At 41.5% G+C, this 21,066-nt stretch overlaps 1 protein-coding gene across 2 annotated transcripts in view; it reads left to right on the forward strand.

Moving 5' to 3' along the window:
• Nucleotides 1-8,051: 8,051 nt before the first annotated feature.
• spsb4 (splA/ryanodine receptor domain and SOCS box containing 4) overlaps nucleotides 8,052-21,066 on the forward strand; it is a 72,578-nt gene continuing 59,563 nt past the window's right edge. Inside the window, exon 1 of one of the 2 annotated variants that reach the window (XM_004917790.4) lies at nucleotides 8,052-8,561. The gene's annotated coding sequence lies outside the window, so the exon portion shown is untranslated. The remainder of the gene's footprint in view (nucleotides 8,562-21,066) is intronic. The other variant, XM_002941296.5, reaches the window with a different exon arrangement.

A 21,066-nucleotide genomic window follows, 5' to 3' on the forward strand; every position in this document is an offset into this window, starting at 1 on the left:
GTGGATTTCCCTGGTTTGACCTCCAGCCTGTTTTTTGACTACACTTGCCCGCTGTCTTTGACCTTGGCCAGCCCTGACCATTTTGCCTGTTACCGGACTCTGCCCTTGTCTACCGTTAACCTCACCACAGACCTGTATTGGAACTTGTTCTTTATTTTTGTTTTCCTTTTAATTAAATATATTTTTACCATATAATGGCTTCTGCTCATTATCCAGTCATTAAGGACTGTGGAACAAGGGGAGATTAGTCTCCCGCGACAAATCTCCCGTGTCGCAGGCGACTAATCTCCCCGAAATGGCGGAAATTTCCTCTCTAGGCAACTTCCGCGTTTTCGGGGAAATCACGGCGCCGCGTATGCCATCCCACCGGTGATTTACATTCTCGTTGTTGGGATGGCATTTTGGGGAGATTAGTCGCCGCGACAAGGGAGATTTGACACTGGCGACTAATCTCCCCATGTGCCACAGCCCTAATGGGTTAATCCTGGGTTACTCGCTACACAAGCTTATACCTGCAGGTCACTCAGTGGTCAGACCTGACATGCACCCTATTTCACACATTACAGTCTGCCCTGCAATAGTAAATGACTCTTATAATGTGTCTATTGTATTTGTGTAAAGACCTCTAAAACATCTATTTTATTTCAGTGTGGAGCAGCTGATAGTACATAGCTAAATAGACTTTCTGGAAATCTGCCAGCTACCTAAATATTAGCAGATAACAGATTCTGTTTAGGTCTAGGATAACATTGGTTATCTTATCTCACCATAATGAGACACTATTATCTCTCTCTTTGCCAGCTGGGAGAGAATTGTGGTTAGGGGTGGATGAGGACCTCCTTTGTAAAAGCTATTTTATCTAAAATTTCTGCTTTGTAGTATTAGGGCTCTGGCACACGGGGAGAGTCTTTTTCGGCGATTTCGGGAAATCGCGCTGCCGCATGTGTGCCATCCCGCGCCCATTAAAAATAATCGCTATAATCGCTAGCCATTATAAAATAGATGAATCAATAAATGCACTTGCTCATGTTGGTTCATATAAACTATTTTTTGCATTTAGAGCATGGCCGCCATGTTTTTTTTTAATTGCAATTTATTTTTTTTAATTGCTTTCAATTATTTTTTGTTCATGGTGAAATGAGATGAAAATCATCAAAGCCTAATCTCAATGGAAAAGGAGTCACAGAAGGTAAGGCATTGAAGAGCTTTGCTATTGTACGGAGATTAGAGCAGCTGCATTTCAGTTGTCTGTCAGCCCTGGTGATCTTCAGGGGGCAAGAGGAGGATGAGAGGTGAGGACAGGACAAGGCTCACGAGGTTATTAACCCCTGGCATGACAGAGCGCCGTTCACTATGCAAGTAAATTGGAAGTGATTTCGGGTGAATAGCAGGGTTTTAAAGCTGAGGCAATTAGCATTGATCAATACACGGCATGTGCTATAGCCCAGTAAAATGCTTTAACTTTTTCTCCCCATGTCTGTTCTTGAATCTAAACTATTATCTAGTTGTTAGACCCTATTCATCCTAAATACCATTGAGTGGTCTGATGGACAAAATGCAATAAAGAAGAGAGAGACTGGATAGCAAAATAAATAAACAGCAAAAGTAGTAATAAAAGTAGCCTTAAAATCGGTGCAAATTTGCAGCTGAGAAAAGCCATCCAAGAAACACTTGCATCTACCCAGCACCCTTTTTTAATTTTTTTTCTACTTTGAATGGCTGCCCCCATGGCTACAGAGCAGCTTTGTTTCTATACACTATATTAAGGATTTAAAGCAAACACACAGCTTTTACCAGTGCAGGGCAATAGAACATAATTTATTAATTATTATTAATAATTATTATTTTTATACTCGTTTATTTTTTTGTTACTGTGCCTATAAGGACAGATACTACACTTAAGGTGGCCATACACGGACCGACTTTTTACTTACAAACGACCGATTCCCGAACGATCCGATGCTATCGTTAAGTTAACGTATAGTTGGTGGTGTACGAACGATCGTCTGCCCACTAAATGAGCCGACATTATCGTCCCCAAAATCGATCGGCCAGGTTTAAAAATTTTGGTCGTTTAACGATAAAATCTGCCAGTTGGTGTGAGTGTCAGACATTTGTCTTTCAACGATTGTTCTCTGCGCATGTCACGATTGCCAGCAGCGGAAGTCAACGACATTCGATCGTACGTAGATGTACGATCGTACGTATTTTACGATAATGATGCGACGAAATCTTTCCCGAATTATCGTTGCCCGTGGATGGCATATCGTATGGGAACTCGATCGCCATACGATCGTTTGTCGATATAATCGTTCATCGCACAACGAGCGAAATCGCCTCGTGTATGGCCACCTTTAGGGGTATATTTATCATGCTCTGTAAAAAGTGGAGTAAAACAATACTGGTGATGTTCATAGTAGCCAATCAGATGTTTCGCTTTGGTTTTGTAACTGTTGAAATCCAATTGCTGATTGGTTGCCCTGGGCAACAACACCTGTAATGCTTTACTCCACTTTTTACACAACTTGATAAATATATCCCTTAATCTTAGCCAAAAGGCCAACTGTTAATATAAGTGCACCTAGCCATTTTATACCTTCACAACGATTAATTGTCACTTAGGTTTAAGATAAAGCAAGTTGTGCTATGGGCAAAAGGGAACCCTGATTTTACCAATGGCTAAGCGCGAGGGGGTTCCTTTGTACCAGATGAATCAAGTACAAATGGAGGGCAAGTACACCCTAAGGGGCCACCCACATGGAGCCCACAGTGACATGGGTGTAAGCTTGCCATTGCTGCCTCTGGCAGTAGACACTAGCATTCTGGGAAAAACACTGCATTGTAAAGGAAAAAAAATTGCACATGCTGCCAAATTTGCACCTTTCCCTTCTTGTTTTATTGGAGGATGTATTTACCCATCGATAGATAAGTCATTAGAGGATAAACTGACACAAAAGTGCAATAAAGTGATAATAGTAATATACAAGGATTATTCTGGTGATAAGTTTTTTGCTTATTGAAATCCACATAAAAGAATAAAGAAAGTTCTGCATGAAAGCTTCCTCTACTGCTCCCTAGCCTAATGAATATTCAGCCACCAGAGTGATACTGGGATGTCTGCTGCATAGATAAGCCCCTGGCTCTGCGTCTGCACATTGGGATAACAAAGAACCGCAGCTTCTATTTGTATTTTCTGCTGCATTATTAATGATTGATTTTTGCTTAGTAAAATGTATATCCATCCAGGTGCACGCCATCATTACCTAACCAAAAAACACTTTTTGCAATCAATGATTTGTGGCTTGCGAGAATTCTCTCCCACGTGCCCCAGTGCTTTATGGGAAGGAAGCCACAGACACGACTTGGACTACAAGGTGAGACCTGCAGATCTATGCTTGATGTTCTGGGTATTTGTGACTTCATAAATATCTAGTTTAAGGGTGAAGACACACAGAGCTACTAGTAGCAGCTTCTTTTTCATGGCTACTAAACACCAGAAAATACCCTGTTATAGACAGTACTGAGAATTGCCTCTTGTAATTGCCTCTCAAGGCAACTTCCGCGATTTCACTGAAATCGCGCTGCCGCGTTTGCCATCCCACTGAGGGAATACAGGGTTATGGGAGATAGCTCTTAGTACCAGTTGATCCAGGGACTGGTCCGATTGCCATCTTGGAGTCAGGAAGGAATTTTTTCCCCTCTGCGGCAAATTAGAGAGGCTTCAGATGGGGTTTTTTGCCTTCCTCTGGATCAACTAGTAGTTAGGCAGGTTATATATAGGCACTATGGTTGAACTTGATGGACGTATGTCTTTTTTCAACCCAACTTACTATGTTACTATGTTACTGGAGATTTACATTTTCGACGGTGGGATGGCATTTCGGGGAGATTAGTCGCCCGCGAACAGGGAGATTTGTCGCGGGCAACTAATCTCCCTGTTCGTAGGCGACTAATCTCCCCGAGTTGCCATCCGTTGCCATCCTACCGGCGAAAATGTAAGTCGCCGGTGGGATGGCACATGCGGCGGCGCGATTTTGGCAAATCGCCGAAAATGCCTCACGAGGCAACTTCGGCGATTTGCCAAAATCGCCTGCGCAGTGTGTGCCATCCCACCAGCGACTTACATTTTCGCCGGTGGGATGGCAACTCGGGGAGATTAGTCGCCCGCGACTAATCTCCCCGTGTGCCAGAGCCCTAAAACACACGTAGAGACAATTATCAGTAAAAGATCAGCATTGTCTATTTTAGTAGCCACGACAAGTAGCTGCTACTAGTAGCTCCGTGTGTCTTCACCCTAAAGGACAGAGCCTCTGTCTCAAACTCTTTTCATCTCAAGGCTACACCCATCAGTGCAATGGTTGGACACCAGATAGATTTTGGGCCCTGGAACGATGCTATAAGTTTAATTTCATCAACTGAAAGGCTGCAGTTTGGGCAATTAAGTAATAACTTCATTGTTGTCTTGTCCCTTTACTACTAGACTTGCTATTGCATAGCCACAGCTAAAAAAAAAGATAATCCTTAACACTGCTACAATCTCCTGGCCTACAAGTGCAACAGTGAGGCCTAGACAATTTCAATTGTCAATTGGGGGCAATTGCAAATGTTTTCCTGCTCGCCCTCCAAGCTGAAAATCCCATGAGCAGCAAAATACTCAAAATTGCCCTGTGGCTTCAGTAACATTGTTTATTCATGTCTTTGTATTTCCCTGAGACAGATACAGATTTATTGCAAATAAAAGTCACCTAGACAGCGAGTGCTACAGCACCACCATCTGTTTAAATACAAAAGGGGTTGCTGAAAGTGTGTGTGCCAGGATATGTTGCACTAGTAATTATGAAAGCTCTCATTCAAAGGTGTCAGGGCAAATATTCAGAAAATGAATGTCGTGCGCTGACAGTAAGCCCTTTTCTTATACTTTACTGTCTAACTGAGCAGAAATAAATGGAAGATCAATATTGTTTCTGAATGAGATGTACTTTGCCATTACAAAATGCAGCTGAATGTTTGCCATTTAGAGGCTTTTATTTACAGTTTATTAATGACATTCAGTTTCAATGGCACTTGTGGGTCAGGTGATGATAGCTGGGATATGCACCAGTCAGTTGGCTCCGGCACAGACCAGACTGATTTCCATTCAGGTATATAAAGCAGCAATAGCTGAAAGCCAGCTGGCCTAGTTGATCGGGTGGCAAAATGCTGGCAATCTTTGTGTGCCACTGCCCTTAGTAATGGGTTTGCCACTTGACTGGTAGGCACCAGTTAATAAGGAACTTATAGAAATATCTCCTGAGCAGAACATGGTATGCTTTAGACTGTGTGTGAGGGGAAACTCACTGACATAATGAGTGCAAAGGTTTGTGAGGGGTGTATAGGCCAGAGCTGTTCCTTTGTTGCCCTGATTGGTTAGCAAAGTATGGGAGCTTTTTTATTTTTTTAAAGCAAAGTGCATTGACAAAAACTACCCCTATGTCTATTCAGGGGGAATAGATTTGTGGCTTCTCTTGTAAGGCTACTGTAAAACATGGGATGATATTATACTGAGGGATCATGATAGTAACAATATTAATGTTACTGGTGAGTGGGGGTGCCACCTAGATGGGTACCCTAGTAATTCTAGACTACTCCAGGCTCCTCTTCTCCAAAAAATGAGAACAAGTTACTGTTTGAGGAGTGTTGCCATCTTGTTCTGGTGTCCCCCTGTACCTACTGAAGACATTGGCACAAAAGTTCGGTACTGCGGGTGCCCTAGCCACAGCGACACAGGGATGCCTGGGACATTGGAACAAGATGGCACACTCCTCAAACAGTAGCCTGGACTGGTGTGAGGTAAGAAACCAACATCATTGGGGGTTGAACAACTTGGCACCACCAGTGATATAACTTTTCCTTTAAAAGACTTCATAATAAAGGGACCTCATGCTGAACACCTTTATTATTATTTCAGTTAAATGATGCAAGCGTTCCACCTTTTGTGGCCCTTGGAGGGGGTTATGTGAGTTGTAGCACAGCTACAAAACATGAGCTGATTAAACATAGATTTGCTGTGGGGCTCAGCCATTTATTGTTTTACTACTAGTCCCAGTCAGGTGCCTGCTACATCAGCGCTGCAACCTACTGCTCAAAGCATGCTGGGTAGGCGGGACCCCCATGACATTGTGGCTGATTGACTCAACCAGTCAAGTGCCTGTGTGATTGGGTTACAGTACTAGCCATAGATGAAAGGGGATCTAAACCTAACAATTATTCATTTGGTATCTTTGCCTGATATAACCACCAATGTGCTGCTCAATATCAGGCTGAATCATATCAGAGGGCAATGCAGGCCATTGGGAGTGTACCACATAAACACACCCTGACAGAATTGGGGTTAGTTTCTAATATATAAGACTGCTATGGAACACTGAGATGATTGCATGTTTCAGTGAGTCCTGAGGTCACTAAGCACCGATTATAATTGATTACATCACTAAACACCTACTGTAGGCGATGACATCACTAAGCACCTACTGTAAGTAATGACATCACTAAGCACCTACTGTATGCGATGACCTCACCAAGCACCTACTGTAAGCGATGACATCACTAAGCACCTACTGTAAGCAATGACATCACTTAGCACCTACTATAAGCGATAACATCACCAAGCACCTACTATAAGCGATAACATCACCAAGCACCTACTGTAAGCGATAACATCACTAAGCACGTACTGTAAGCAATGACATCACTAAGCACGTACTGTAAGCAATGACATCACTAAGCACCTACTGTAAGCAATGACATCACTAAGCACCTACTGTAAGCAATGACATCACCAAGCACCTACTGTAAGCAATGACATCACCAAGCACCTACTGTAAGCAATGACATCACTAAGCACCTACTGTAAGCAATGACATCACTAAGCACCTACTGTAAGCAATGACATCACCAAGCACCTACTGTAAGCAATGACATCACCAAGCACCTACTGTAAGCAATGACATCACTTAGCACCTACTGTAAGCGATAACATCACCAAGCACCTACTGTAAGCGATGACATCACTAAGCACCTACTGTAAGCAATGACATCACTTAGCACCTACTATAAGCGATAACATCACTAAGCACCTACTGTAAGCAATGACATCACTAAGCACCTACTGTAAGCAATGACATCACTAAGCACCTACTGTAAGCAATGACATCACTAAGCACCTACTGTAAGCAATGACATCACTAAGCACGTACTGTAAGCAATGACATCACTAAGCACCTACTGTAAGCAATGACATCACTAAGCACCTACTGTAAGCAATGACATCACTAAGCACCTACTGTAAGCAATGACATCACTAAGCACCTACTGTAAGCAATGACATCACTAAGCACCTACTGTAAGCAATGACATCACTAAGCACCTACTGTAAGCAATGACATCACTAAGCACCTACTGTAAGCAATGACATCACTAAGCACCTACTGTAAGCAATGACATCACTAAGCACCTACTGTAAGCAATGACATCACTAAGCACCTACTGTAAGCAATGACATCACTAAGCACCTACTGTAAGCAATGACATCACTAAGCACCTACTGTAAGCAATGACATCACTAAGCACCATTTATGAGGCTACTGGTCTTTGGGTTTTGCACAGTATAATGGCATATTTTATAGTCCTTATTATCAGCAGCACAGGAACTAAAGCAGATTATTTCAGTATTACTATTATCAAGGTGACAGCAGCCCCTCACGCAATCATGTGAGTACAAAGGGACCGGCCTATTCAGCCCATAAACAAGTTACAGTTTCCCATTGACATCAGCGCAGCTGGGCAGGAATTTGACTTCCAAAAGCCCAATTAGTAACAAAGGGATTTAGGCCCCAGTGCCTCGCTGCATGACAATGGAGAGATCGGCAGAGCAGCCCCAGACCCCCCGGCCCCAGTGCCACCAGCAGAGCGCAGATCTCTCCCAGTTTCGGCAGCTGGTGGGCTCCTTCCATTGTGTGCGCTGGGAGGGGAGGCAGAGAGGGGCGTGGCTACGTGTTCCCCGTTCCCCGGCCATTGGATTAGTTAGTTGTGACTGATGAGATCAGCAGGGATCAGCTTGCAGGATGGGGCTCAGCGGCAGTAGCGGCAGGCTCTTCCCATCTGGGCTGTCTCTCCCGTACGGAGGAGCTGGGGGGCACAATCTCTGAACACAAAGCGGCCGGGGAAGGGATGAGGGGCCGCGGATTGTTTGCCGGATGGCTGTTCCGCTCCTTTCTGTGATCCCACAAGCAGTCGGTGCCTGTAGCGGCGCTGGGGAGAGCAGCCTGGAGTAACTTCTCGTGGGGTCCCACTGGTGCTAATGAAAGCCCCCCGCTTCTTACTTGCCCCTCACTACATGTGGGAGCTGTGGGATTAGCGCTTCTCTTACTCTTCCATCTCTTGTTCTCTTTGCCTTGGATTAGACCCGACTCTGTGGCTTTCTATCCTCCCGGCTGTATGGATCCCACCCTGTAAGGTACGTACCGAAGCGATCCCCTGGGAAACAATGGGATGCGTCTGTGGCCGGATCGCTCACTTCTCAGGTGCGATACAGTCTGACTTCATAAAGTGATTGCTCAGGGAAGCTAGGCAGCCGTTCAGCCATTTGGGGGCATCTTGCTGCCAGGGTCTTTGCGCCATATCTACTTTTCTTTTTTAATAATATATAGTGAGTGTAGCTATATACTGTATTGCAGAAATATTTCACAGGGATATTATACTGTCTAAATTTGAAAACAGCTCCACCTTTTTGTCTTTCCTGACAGTCTTTATGATTTATCTTTATTGGGGGGAGTGGGGGTAGTCTGTTGGAAGACTAGTGCTCCAGGCTTTCACTCTTATATGGATTTGTAGAGGGGGAACTACACTTATTCTTTTTATCAAACACTAGCAAGCTTCATAAATACACAGTTTGTATTCAGCTGCCTGGATCTGAAGAACACAGACTATAGGAGCTGTAGAGATGCAGTCCAATTATTGCTTTCATGCTGGATACATAATAACAGCTAACCAACTGCATATGTCTGTAAATCCATCAAGCTATTTGTGAACTATAACTCACATAATCAGCTTTTGGAAATGTACAAAAACAGAAGGCCAACAAGGATATTCTAGACACACACATATTTTTATTGTAACAGCTTACAAAGAATTGGCCTACTAAGTGTAGGAAATGGAACTACAGAGAGCCATCTACTGGCTGTATATGGTATAGCATGGGATGTTCCCAACATAAGGAAGCCCAGAGGTTAATTCTGACTTGGGGGATTCTGGGCACCTGTAGACACCTCCCTTCCCAAATCATTGCTCAGCATGCTAGTTCTAATCTGAACACCCAATTATTCTGGGCAAAGGCCTGTCTTCCTTTGTTTATGTGATTGCAAGCATTACAGTTAGCCTTTGTCTTTAGCTAATCATCTCAGGGCGAGATTGTCAGCAGTTTCACCCAACTCATTCACCATCTCTGTCTCTTGCTGTGCTTTCTTTTTGTGTGTCCTGTGTATCTTTCCCATTTACCAAGCTATCTTTTTCTATCTATCTGTCTATCAATCTATCTATCTTAATTGGCTTGCCTGCTTTTCTGCATAGGGGGAATAGTAAAGATAACCTTTCTTTGGGAGAATATTTATGATCCCTGCAGTGGTTCTTCCCAGATATTACTGCTCATGACGCGCTAAAGCGTAATCCTTGGCGAATGTGAGAACTCTCTGCAAAGTTGCTAGATGTGGTTTGTTTACTGTAACTGTTGCAGTTTCTGTGGAATGGCAGGATAGTTGTATATACTACAAATTCCAAGGAAAGCAGGATCCCAGTAAATAATGCAGATTGAATGGGGCAGCACTGGCTAGATGTGGCTCTTTCTCTTTATCCTTCAGATTTCCAGAGAGTCATAAATTTGCCTGGAGCAAATAAGCAGCTAAGCCTGTAGCATGGGGCGCCCAGCACATTGCTGAGCCAGCTATTTGGCCCTTGAAGGCAATACAACATCTATGGTCCCACCAGCATTCATTATTCATGTATGTTTATGTTCTTGGGGGGAGTGATGCCATTAGGTATTGCAGAGCATTGTAGGCTGTATAAATACAAAGTTTGCGTAAAGGCAATATTGAGTGTGTGTTATTTGCTTGTGTGTGGCGAATTCTTATGCAGCTCTGAGTACCAAAGTCACTGCAGAACTGTAGGGATTTTAAGGGTAAGAACATATAACAGTGAGCATTAGTGTTTGGAAGTGCAGGATCTGAAAACAGTATTACATGACTTAAATAGCCTTTATCATGGTCATATACACATTGTAATTGAAATAATTGGATCATGGGGGCATATTGGGAAGGTTACAACCACTGGTACTGTAGGCAGAACAACCTTGGTGGTACCCATTTGTTTCTGTAATGTGGGCCAGTTACTTTAGTAGTAATCTAATAATGTCCAGAGGTCTGTGGGTGTCTTAAACAGCCTGGGGGCATGTAAATCTCGTGAAGGGCTACAGCCAGCATGTGGGCCTCCACTTGCATAGCCATAAACGTCCTAATCGCTGACCATTACGGTCACATGTGTATTTTAGTGTTACAGCCAGGTTCCTGCACTGATAGTGCCCAGAACTGGCAAATGCTCAGATGGTTTGAATTAAGGAAACAAAGCAGTGGAAGGGGATTAGGCTGACTGCTCTATGAGGTCCGATAGCCAATGAATTGTGCAGGCGTTTGTGTATATTAAAGATATGCATACAGATGGTGTATATAAATATTAATATGGAGTTGCTTGATCTACACACACACACATTCATCAACATGACATATAAACATAACACATTTATGGGTATATTGACTGTCTTCTCCTGACCAGCCAACACGCTATATTTATTGTGAGCATACATTTTACTGACAGTCATAAATCTGGGTGGAATCATTTTGGCAGAAATATGTCATTTATGGTTGCAATTTTATCTGGAAATGTAGCGTGCATAATTCTCATTCACTCTAGGTGTGAGATGCTAGCAAGATGAATGAAGCTGACATGGGATTTTAATTATTGTATTAGTAAATTATTATTTAATGATTGTAATTAGTGATAGTGTGTGCTCTGCTCCCCTGTTCTACAGAATGAATGCACAAGGCGGGATGCCCAGAAGTATAAGGCATCACTGTGTTCTTGTTGGCAAAGTGTCCCCTTATCTAAACTGTCAGTTCTTTTCTACTTGGCAGCAGGGTCAGTGGATTCCAGCCAGGCAGGACCCCTTGGATATGCTACGTGGAATTCCAATGCAAAACTAGTGATTTATTTTATTATTCTCTGACTATACTTTTACATTGTAAGCTTTGTTAAAAGTTAGGTGGACTTTGTATGTGTAATATTTCCACCTTTTCTGTTGTACAGTGCTGCAGAGTATGTTGGCACTTTATCACATTTTATTATTAATAATAAAAAATTGCTATGTAGACAGTGTATCACATGACTCTTCTTACTCTGGCCTGTAAAATGTGGTATGTAGTGGCTGAGTCTTTGTACTAATGGCTGCTATGTCTGTAACTGTTTGGGACAAGCCCTGTTGTGGCTGTTACAGGTATTAACATGGGATAGTTCAACTGCCGAAACAAAACCATTCTTCCTGTACTGGGTTATGCTTCATTGTCAATGACAGTTTAAATACAATGTCTCATTGTTGGCAGTTGCTCTTTAATGTAACAATAGTTTATCTGTTAAAAGGCAGTAAACCCCAAAACATATTTTCCTCTGGTTGGCTAAATATTTAATATATTCCTAAAGGATGGATCTGGTTGGGGAAAACAATGATCATGGGAACAGGACTCAGGTCATTGGAATTGTAGCGCAATGCAGAATCTGCAGCTGTGAACACCTTATTAAGGTGTTTTGCGTCCAAATGATATCCAGAATGGTGGGGGACAGGCAGCAAATTGCTTGCCTAAGCATTTCTAACTGATATATGCCTGGACCATGAGTTCCATGGCGGGGTCTAGACATTACTATTCTGGTCAGTGTATGGGTGTTTGCCAGCTGCCTGCCATCATGGACATCACATGGCTGGCGTAACCAACTGTGTTCCACCGCCCTAATGGAAACAAGAAACCTCTATGACTTCAGTAGCATTGTTTATTCATTTCATGGAGCAAAATGAAATGTGAGATGAAGAATATACTTTGACTTTAGAAAGTATAGCTGAATGTATGCCATCTAGAGGCTTTTTGCATCTTATTAATCACATTCAGTATCTAATGATGAGAGAATCCGTTTCATGAAAAATTTATGAAACAGAGAAAATTTGTGAAATGCATTGGTTTTTTTTGACAACTTTTTCCATGTGATGCAACTCTTTTTTTGCAGCCACTGGAGTCTATTGGTATTTTTTTGTTGTGAAACTGGGTAAAAATCTCCTCTCCATGATTGAGAGGAGGAAAAAACATTTTTGATCTAAAAGTTGAGGAGCCATGATTTGGTCTACATATTTGGGGGTCATTTTTCAGCCATCTGAAATTCACCAATGTATTATGCCTCTACTAGCCAGCCCAAATAATGGCAGATTTATTAGAAAGCAAGTGGTCTATCCCTGCACAGCGTAAAGTTATGTCTTCCTGGTTTTATGAAAGCATTTTTTATTTTCTTTGCCCAGGAGAGCGCTGCTTGTTATAAAAAGCCCAGTGTTCCAGCAAGAGACTGCTAACTGCTTGCACTTCCAGGGGAAAACAAACAGTGATTCTGCAGTGCTCTCTAGACTCTTACTGGGCTGTGGGTGCTTGTGGCTTTAAGCCCCTGTAGAAGCTTGCAGAGCATTATGCAGTGCTGAACTATCTTTAGTCCAATTGCAGGGGAGCAGCAGTTCTAGATATATTTACCATCTCCTCCAGAAATCAATGTATAGGGAAATATATGTTTTCATAAGAGACTTGGGCATTCTGTTTGGGTTTGATGATTAAATCAGTCCATCCTGCAACTTCTGGTCCATCTGTGACTGTCAGTTGCAGCATGATGATGCTTTGGTCCAGCCTGAGCTGACAATACCATTAACATGCAGATCTGTGAGCTCTTTAGATTGTAAGCTCTTGGGGGCAATAAGGCTGAAATACATGGGCAGAGAAATTTTACATGTTCCAAAAGCCTAAGGGCAATTTGACAGGGGTTGGCATTAGCTGGAACTATAATAGGCCTCTTACTGTACTTATGACAAGACACGAGACGTGTTTGGGTTTTTGGGGGATAATGGTGGAGCAGTGGTGACTTGTGGTGGAGAAGATGCCAATGACAAACAGCACAGCAAAAAAGAAAATATTGGAATAACAATCAGGGATTATAGTGTGGTGGCACTATCCCTTCATAACAATATATTTGGGAGCAAATGCCATGCAGCCTTTTTGTCCCAGCATTAGATTTTCAGGAAAGAAAGGGGTTAATGAAGCTCTCTGCCTGGAACAGCTCTCCTTCTTGATATTGCTGTGACAAAATTGCCATGCCAATTTCTCATGCCAGCTCTAGCCAAGTGAGACAGATGCAATGAAGAAGCAATAGTAATGGTTGCGGTTGTGGGAGAAGGCGCAGGCTGCATTATGTGAGCCAAGAAATGAACCTTGACGTGTGCCCATTGAGGCAAAAAAAGAGCTCAGTCTCTCTGGAAAGCAAAACTGATTCCTCCGGTAGAGTTAATTTATTTCTTTTGTCCTGGGACTGTAGATCCGAGTTATTGGAAGGAGGGATCAACAAATTCGAAATTGTCTGTATTTCACAGTGAATGAGTGCATGGGGGAGATAGTGTACATTTGTGGGTATGGAGAGGGGGAAGCTTTATACCCTTTGCTGTACAGTAAATGTCTGCAGAGTGCTGGAAGGGGGGTGTTGTTAGCAAGGGAGGCTCCTCTTACCATTCATGCTTTAGATGTAAAGGTGTTATGAAAGGGGATACCCTTGCAAATCTTATACACATAAATAACATGAGATTTATTAATGCTTTTAGAATATCTAATATAATCTGTCCCAGGGGGGTTTTCTCAGACAGCTATGGTTACACCTGAAAAAGAATATGTGGCCTCATACCTTTATGTATTACTGAATATCCGATCTCCACCCTCATTTCTTCCTGTGGTAACAATACTGAATTTAATATTGTCTGTGGTGTCACCTTTCTGTCCTGTTCCACATGTATACCATTATGGCCAAAGCTGGAAAGGTTTTTGTCAGAATCTCTGGGTCATGTAGCCCAGTTGCATCTTCATTCATAGATTAGTTAGGCAACTCTAGGCTGTCAGAGGATGGTGGGAGTTGTAGTTTATACTTTAGGTTGGCCATATCTGAGAGAAGGTTTTTTTTCCAGAATGCTTGGGTCCTGGGGTTTTTCAGGAAAAGGGTCTTTCTGTAATTTGGAGCTCTATATCGTAACCATACCATACCGTTATTAACATTTAATAAACCCTCTCGGATTGTTTTGCCTCCAATAATGATTAATTATATTTTAGTTGGGATCAAGTATGAAGTATTGTCTTATTATTACAGATTAAAAGAAAATGTGTTTTACTTCCGAACCAAACTAATCACTGTAATCTGTTCCTTCAAAAAGTATGAACAGATTTTTTTTATATGCTGAAATCTAGTTCTTCTCTTTCTGCATCATTTGAAATCCAGGCAGGGGAGAAGGGACTAAAACACTGATGTTACAAACTGTAACAACTTTTCTACAGCTTACAGACAGCATGCAGGACCTACATAACCTATAATGCATTTCCCTGTGATTCTTTATTGACATCACATGTGTAGGGAATTGGGGGATTGAGAAGATACAGGCTGAGAACACTCCACTACTGTTACATTTTTTTTGAGTCTCAAAGTAATCAGCCAGATCAGCAGGAGAACAGAGGGTGGGGCTTAGGTAACTGTTCCAAACCATATTATTACATTATAATCATGAAAATGCTGCATAGATTTTAAGTGATGTATATTACAAAGTTTCTTGAAATTATGTTTACTTTTCAAATAGCTTAAGTTTTATTTAGGTGGAGTTCCCCTTTAAAAATCTGAATTACTTGCCTAAATAGAGTCTATGGGAGATGAACTTCCCATTATTCAGTGCTTTCTGGATACTAGTTCCCATTATTCAGTGCTTTCTGCTACTAGTTTCTGTTATAATTCATCAGAATCTATTATGCCATGGCCTCCTGTGTTCAAAGTATATGTTAATAAGGTCTGTTAATTGGTTGTATAAGGACATAGGTGCAGTAAATGGCTCCACATTACACACGGCTGATATATACTACACTCTAAGGCAGGGGTGTCAAACTCAATCACATAAGGGGGCCGAAATCTAAAACACGGGCCAAGTTGCGGGCCAAATTTTTTATTAATATACTTAGTAAGATACTATATCTATCACAATGTGTAAAAAGTGGAGCAAGACATGACCGGTGATGTTGCTCATAGCAGCCAATCAGATGCTTTGCTACTTTTGAAATCTGATTACTGATTGGTTGCCTTGGGCAACATTACTGGTAATGCTTCACTCCACTTTTTACACAGCAAGATAAATGTACCCCTTAGTCTTAGTTACTATGTGAGGAAAATGGTAATCAGGCTGGATGGTCAGACACACTCACCAAGGGCCACATAAAACAGCCAGGTGGGCCGGATTTGGCCCCCGGGCCTTGTGTTTGACATATATGCTCCAAGGAATAATAGCTGCAGGATCTCAGGGTTGGCTCAGTTGAACCAATCCCAGACATTAATAAGGTTGGAACCAGTTATATATTAGCCTCCAGTTCTACAGCCCTGATTTAAATTGATGCTGGTCAGCGACCCAGAGTTCTCTTGTACTGTTATGGATTTCTTGTATTTAGGAAGCTGTTTGAACTCATTTATAGAACTTCAGGGTTCAGGAGCGCACGCAGTACCGATGTTAGCTATTTAGCACCTTGAATACCTTACACAAAGGGTCCCCAACCTTTCTTACTTGTGAGCCACAGGTAAATGTAAAAAGACTTGGAGAGCAACACAAGCACCATAAAAGTTCATGGAGGTGCCAAATAAGGACTGTGATTGGTTATTAGGTAGCCTCTATGCACACTATCAGCTTACAGGGGCTTTATTTGGTAGGAAATCTTGTTTTCATTAAAAAAAAATGTGCCACCAAGTCAGGAATTCAAAAATAACTACCTGGGTTGGGGGCACTGAGAGCAACATCCAAGGGGTTGGGGAGCAACATGTGGCCCCTGAGCCACTGGTTGGGCATCACTGCCGTACACAGAGTAAGATCAGAGGATAGAGTCTGGCCAATTTCAAGCACATTTCACCAGGTACAACCTATGGCAATGATCCCTGAAAATATAGTCAGGGGATGGAGACTGACAGACTAGCGCAGATGAAAGGGCCCAGCTGCAGAACATCCCATTAACAGACAGCTGACTTGTAGATAAGCTGGAGGACTGCCGGTTCTACATCACTCTGCCTGAAAAGATCCATGTATCTACAAGTTCCATGGCATACGAAGATAAATGTTGCACCAGAAACCATTTACTATAGACTGCATTTTCTTCTCATCAGCATACTGCATGTTTGTTTCCAGTTTCTTGTCATTTGTCAGTTATTCATAAACATGCATTTGTTTTGCTTCTTAATAGTGCAGCATTTGCCATTTCAAAGTCATGTCACATTGGCATATTGAATGTCTGTATGCTGCCCATAGAAATGGAAGAAAAGAGACAAAAGCTCTAGGTAAACTCTAGGTATATAACTGTAAATTGCTATACTCTGAAGTAGTGATGTAAACCATAATTCAGTCTCTTAAGGTGGGCATACACTGACAGATCCCCTGTATGCCCACATTGTGGTATTTAATTACAATGATGGGATGCACGGTGAGGCGGTCCTACCCTTGGAAGGATTTTTAAACCTACCATGTAGGAAGAGAAAGGAACTCGTGACTTTGTTAACTGTCCCTTCCAAACTAGGCCAAAGCTACAGGACAGTAGCAAAAGTCACTGTGCAGTTGCAGAGCCTTTATGTTCTCTGACAGGGAACAGAGATCATCCATTAATATGGATTGTTCTCTGCCAGTAATTGTTCTGCAAGCCATATCTTTCTGTGCAACCAGCCACCGCGTCTCCCTGAATCGCTTATTTGTCTAAAATGGATCAGTCAGCTCTGTGTATATGATCAATATACAATGATCACTGTGTATCTTGACTATTAAACCGCTGACGCAGGGACATTTCCAAATGTTTAGAAGCCACAGAGGAGTTCTGTTTCTATTTAAAGTCCTAAGATCACAGATCGAATGCCTTATATATGTGGTTAACTTTTGTTCTGCTTGTATTTTAAAAACGAAGAGTGCATGATTTCTTATAATAGACAAGTTTCATTGAGTTATGTAATACATGTAGAATGACAACTGATTAAGCACCAGCTTTAAACATATATTTGCAGGTTATTTATTACTTTGCACCCGTTCAATAGCCTAATACATTGACTATCTATAGATACCCTCGGCTAGTAATGAGATTACTGCTGCTTTGCATTCCAGTCTATAGGGATATAGTAATCTAGATATATCCTTACTATTACGCCTGTTGGTTTGGTAAATTCAAGGAAAATGACTTTATTTTTGTACCATTAAGGATATCTTTCAGTTTTTTGGTACTACTTCTTGGTTTTGGCCCAGTAGTGTCCCTTGAGTGATGCAGTGCCACTGTGCAGAGGTATACTTGAATAGTGGCAATTTCTTGATAAGGCATGCTTAGTCCCATCATTTTTGTGCAGTGTTGAGATCTAAAGTGCCCCTTAGTCAAGATTAGCAATTCAAGCCTTCTGGTCTTTAATCACGTCACACGAATAAAACAGTTTTAAAAGTATTAGTTAATCATTTACCAGTGAGTAACGTATTAGAAGATGTAGCAATCGAAAAAAAACCCCTATTATTTTGAAATCCATGTAACATGTTTGGCAATAACATAATGTGGCAACTATTTTTTAAATATACCGTACATATAGTTTTTGTCTATATGCCACTGAAATTGCCAAATAATTTATACAGAGTCCTTTTGTATGCCATAAGTGGTTTAAAATGTTGCTAAAATGCTTACTCAAGTCTAATTTAATATGTCCTCTGTTCCCCTTTCATAGAATACTGGCTAGTAGTGAATAATATTTGGATGGCAGCTGTTGCCCATTTAAGTCTGTTAGACGTGGCTGGCATTGCCAGCTGTATGATGAAAAGCATCATTTTAAAATTCCAATTGTGAGACAGAGGGCCAAGTGGAGGAGCCAAGTGGAAGAGCCTATCCCAGGATAACTTTAGCTGTTAGAACTGTAGGATAAAGTTGAGCTGATCTCTTGCTTCATAACTCCTATTCTTTCCTCAGGCCCCTTAAGCTCATAATGTGGTTTTGGATATATAAATGTATAACTGTAATGGTCAACTTTTTATAGCTTCAGGGATATCTAAAATTATCCAATCACCCTGGCCTTTAAGGTGGTTTTAAAACAGGAATGTTGGGAGCTGGGGAAAGAGGACTTTAGCCCTGGGATGTCTATTTGGTTCCAAACTGTTGTTCAGTTGTACTCCTGTATGTGAATTCTAATGTACAAGGCTGCAAGTCAGGAGGTATCTGATTGTGTATTTGCTCCTAAGGTTGGAGGTTGGACCACCCCCACCACTCTGTATAAGGTTGTGGTATATGTATTTATCCAGGCACATTTTTGCTGTTTTCTCCCATCTTGTAACATTTCCACTTAGTTAGAAGACCTCTATCAGAACGAATGGATGAAGATATAATTTATTTGATTTATGTTCCTAGCTTTTGTGTATAACAATATTAACATTAGTCATGTACAGTAAGTGGAGCCAGTTCATTAGCACGACAGGGTGTGAGAGCGGAAAGTACGGGGAGAGCTGTGCAAGCAGTTGCCAGGTCACTATGAATACAAATTAAACACGAGGATGATTGTTTAAATTGCATTTAATAAACCAACATCCTGGCCAATGTTATCTTAGGCTTTGATGAATGATAATACCAGTGAGACATAACAACTGGCGATGTGTATAAAATGGAAATACGGCAGTCCTTATATGCCTTCTTTTCTTGTGTGCTGTTATTCCAGAGCAATTATTCTATTTTGGATCAGCTGGCAGGGTTGTTTTAGTTTTATGTGCCACAAAACTGACTTTGCACAAAGGCTTGGTAGTGATATGAAAAGATAGCTACAGGTCTAGTAACCCATAGCAACCATGGAGGTAACATTTACTGGTCAGCTGTTTAAAAGCAAACACCTGATTGGTTGCTTGGGGTTACTAGACCTGGACAAAATTTCCCCTTTGGTCACCCCATTGAAGTATCTCCCAGTGGCTTGTAGATAATTCTATCTGGAAATTGCCCTGCACTTCTAAGTTTCACCATTGCAAAGAACTTTTGGAATGATAAAAATATTACACGTTATATTGGGACCAAGGTTGGAGGTGAACAGCTAGATGCCTAATTCAAATCTGGTGTAATAAGCTCATTATATAAAGTTGCAAGGCTGCTAGATTTTTACTAATTAGACACCATAATCTGTTTGCAAGGTAATTTGCAAGAGTGCAGAACTATATGTCTCTTTAGGTTGAAGGCCCACACGGCAATTTTAGTGCTTAAACCTCAGATTTTGCCCATTGTAACACAACATTTTGGTGGTAAATGTTAATTTAACTTCGCATTCCTCAAACAGATTTCTATTGAGAAAGAGACATTGAATTATATTGTCTAGCTATATTTATCTTAGTACTTTTTCGTGGAAATATAAAACCTTTTGTTTTAAATAAACCCTCAGTAGTGAGGCCAGCATCTCCTTCCTTGCCAGGGGTTCCTGGGAGTTGTGTACTAGGGGCTGGTAGGTTATGTGAGGTTTTAGGGGGGGCAAATAAAAGGCAGTTGTGGGAAGTTAAGGTCACAATGCATGGGCAGATTTCAGCTGCCGATTCAGCCCTAGGGCCGAACGATCATATTAGCCCCATATTGCCCACCCAGGTGGGAATATTGGAATAAGGTCTGCTGGGCTTGTATGGCCACCTTTAGTCTTTCTCTCGAAGGAAGATATCACGTCTCTCCTTTTTAATACAGGGTTCTTGTGTTTTCTTGGCGTAGCCTGGTCAACAGTGTAGGAGAGGACTTTGTACTCTTTCATCTCTACGCTAATAAAATCTAAATCACTATTCTGTACAGGAGTGTTAAAAGCAAATGACTGAGACATGATGACAGGTCAGTGTAAGTGGCTCTTTGCATGGGAGGAAGAATGAAGGCAAAATGTAGGTTCTGGGACTGGGCTGTAGAAAAAGACTAATTAATTGGTGGAATTGTTTTGAATTAAAAATGAAAACCCTAGCTACAGCTTTGCATGCATTGTAGAATGTATTCCGACCTTGTTATTTGTGGGAGGTGTGACCTGTGTGTTAGTTAGCCCTTAAAGGGGTAGTTGACCTTTAAATTAACTTTTAGTATGATGTAGACGGCAATATTCTGAGACAGTTTGCAGTTGATTTTTTTTTTTTTTTTTTTTTTGAATGGCTTTTCAGTGATTTAGCTTTTTGTTCATCACTTCTTCAGCTTGGTATTTCAGCAGCTATCTGGTTGCTAGGGTTTTATTCTCCATAGCAACAAGGCAGTGGTTTGAATTAAAGGCTGGAATAAAAATAGAAGAGGGACTGAAAAGGAAGATAAAAATAAAAAAAACAATAACAATACATGTGTAGCCTCATAGAGCAAGAGTTTTTTGCCTGCTAGGGTCAGTGACCCCTATTTGAAAGATAGAAAGAGGTAGGAGAGGAGGGTATAGAATAAATAATGAAGACCAATTGCAAAGGGAATTCTATAACCTACTAAATGTTAACTTAAAGGTGAACCACCCCATTAAATATTGTAGAAATAACATACGTGCCCAATTAGAAAACTGGCACAGACCCACGACTAGTTCCTCATGCATGCATGGCATCAGCATAGATCTTTCATTTTATGTTATCTTGGGAATCTAGCAAAACTGTCACATCCAAAAGCAACTGCCTCACCTACCTTGTTGGTCACTTCTGGA

This window comes from Xenopus tropicalis, chromosome 5 (genome assembly GCF_000004195.4).
Source record: "Xenopus tropicalis strain Nigerian chromosome 5, UCB_Xtro_10.0, whole genome shotgun sequence".
Lineage (NCBI taxonomy): Eukaryota > Metazoa > Chordata > Amphibia > Anura > Pipidae > Xenopus > Xenopus tropicalis.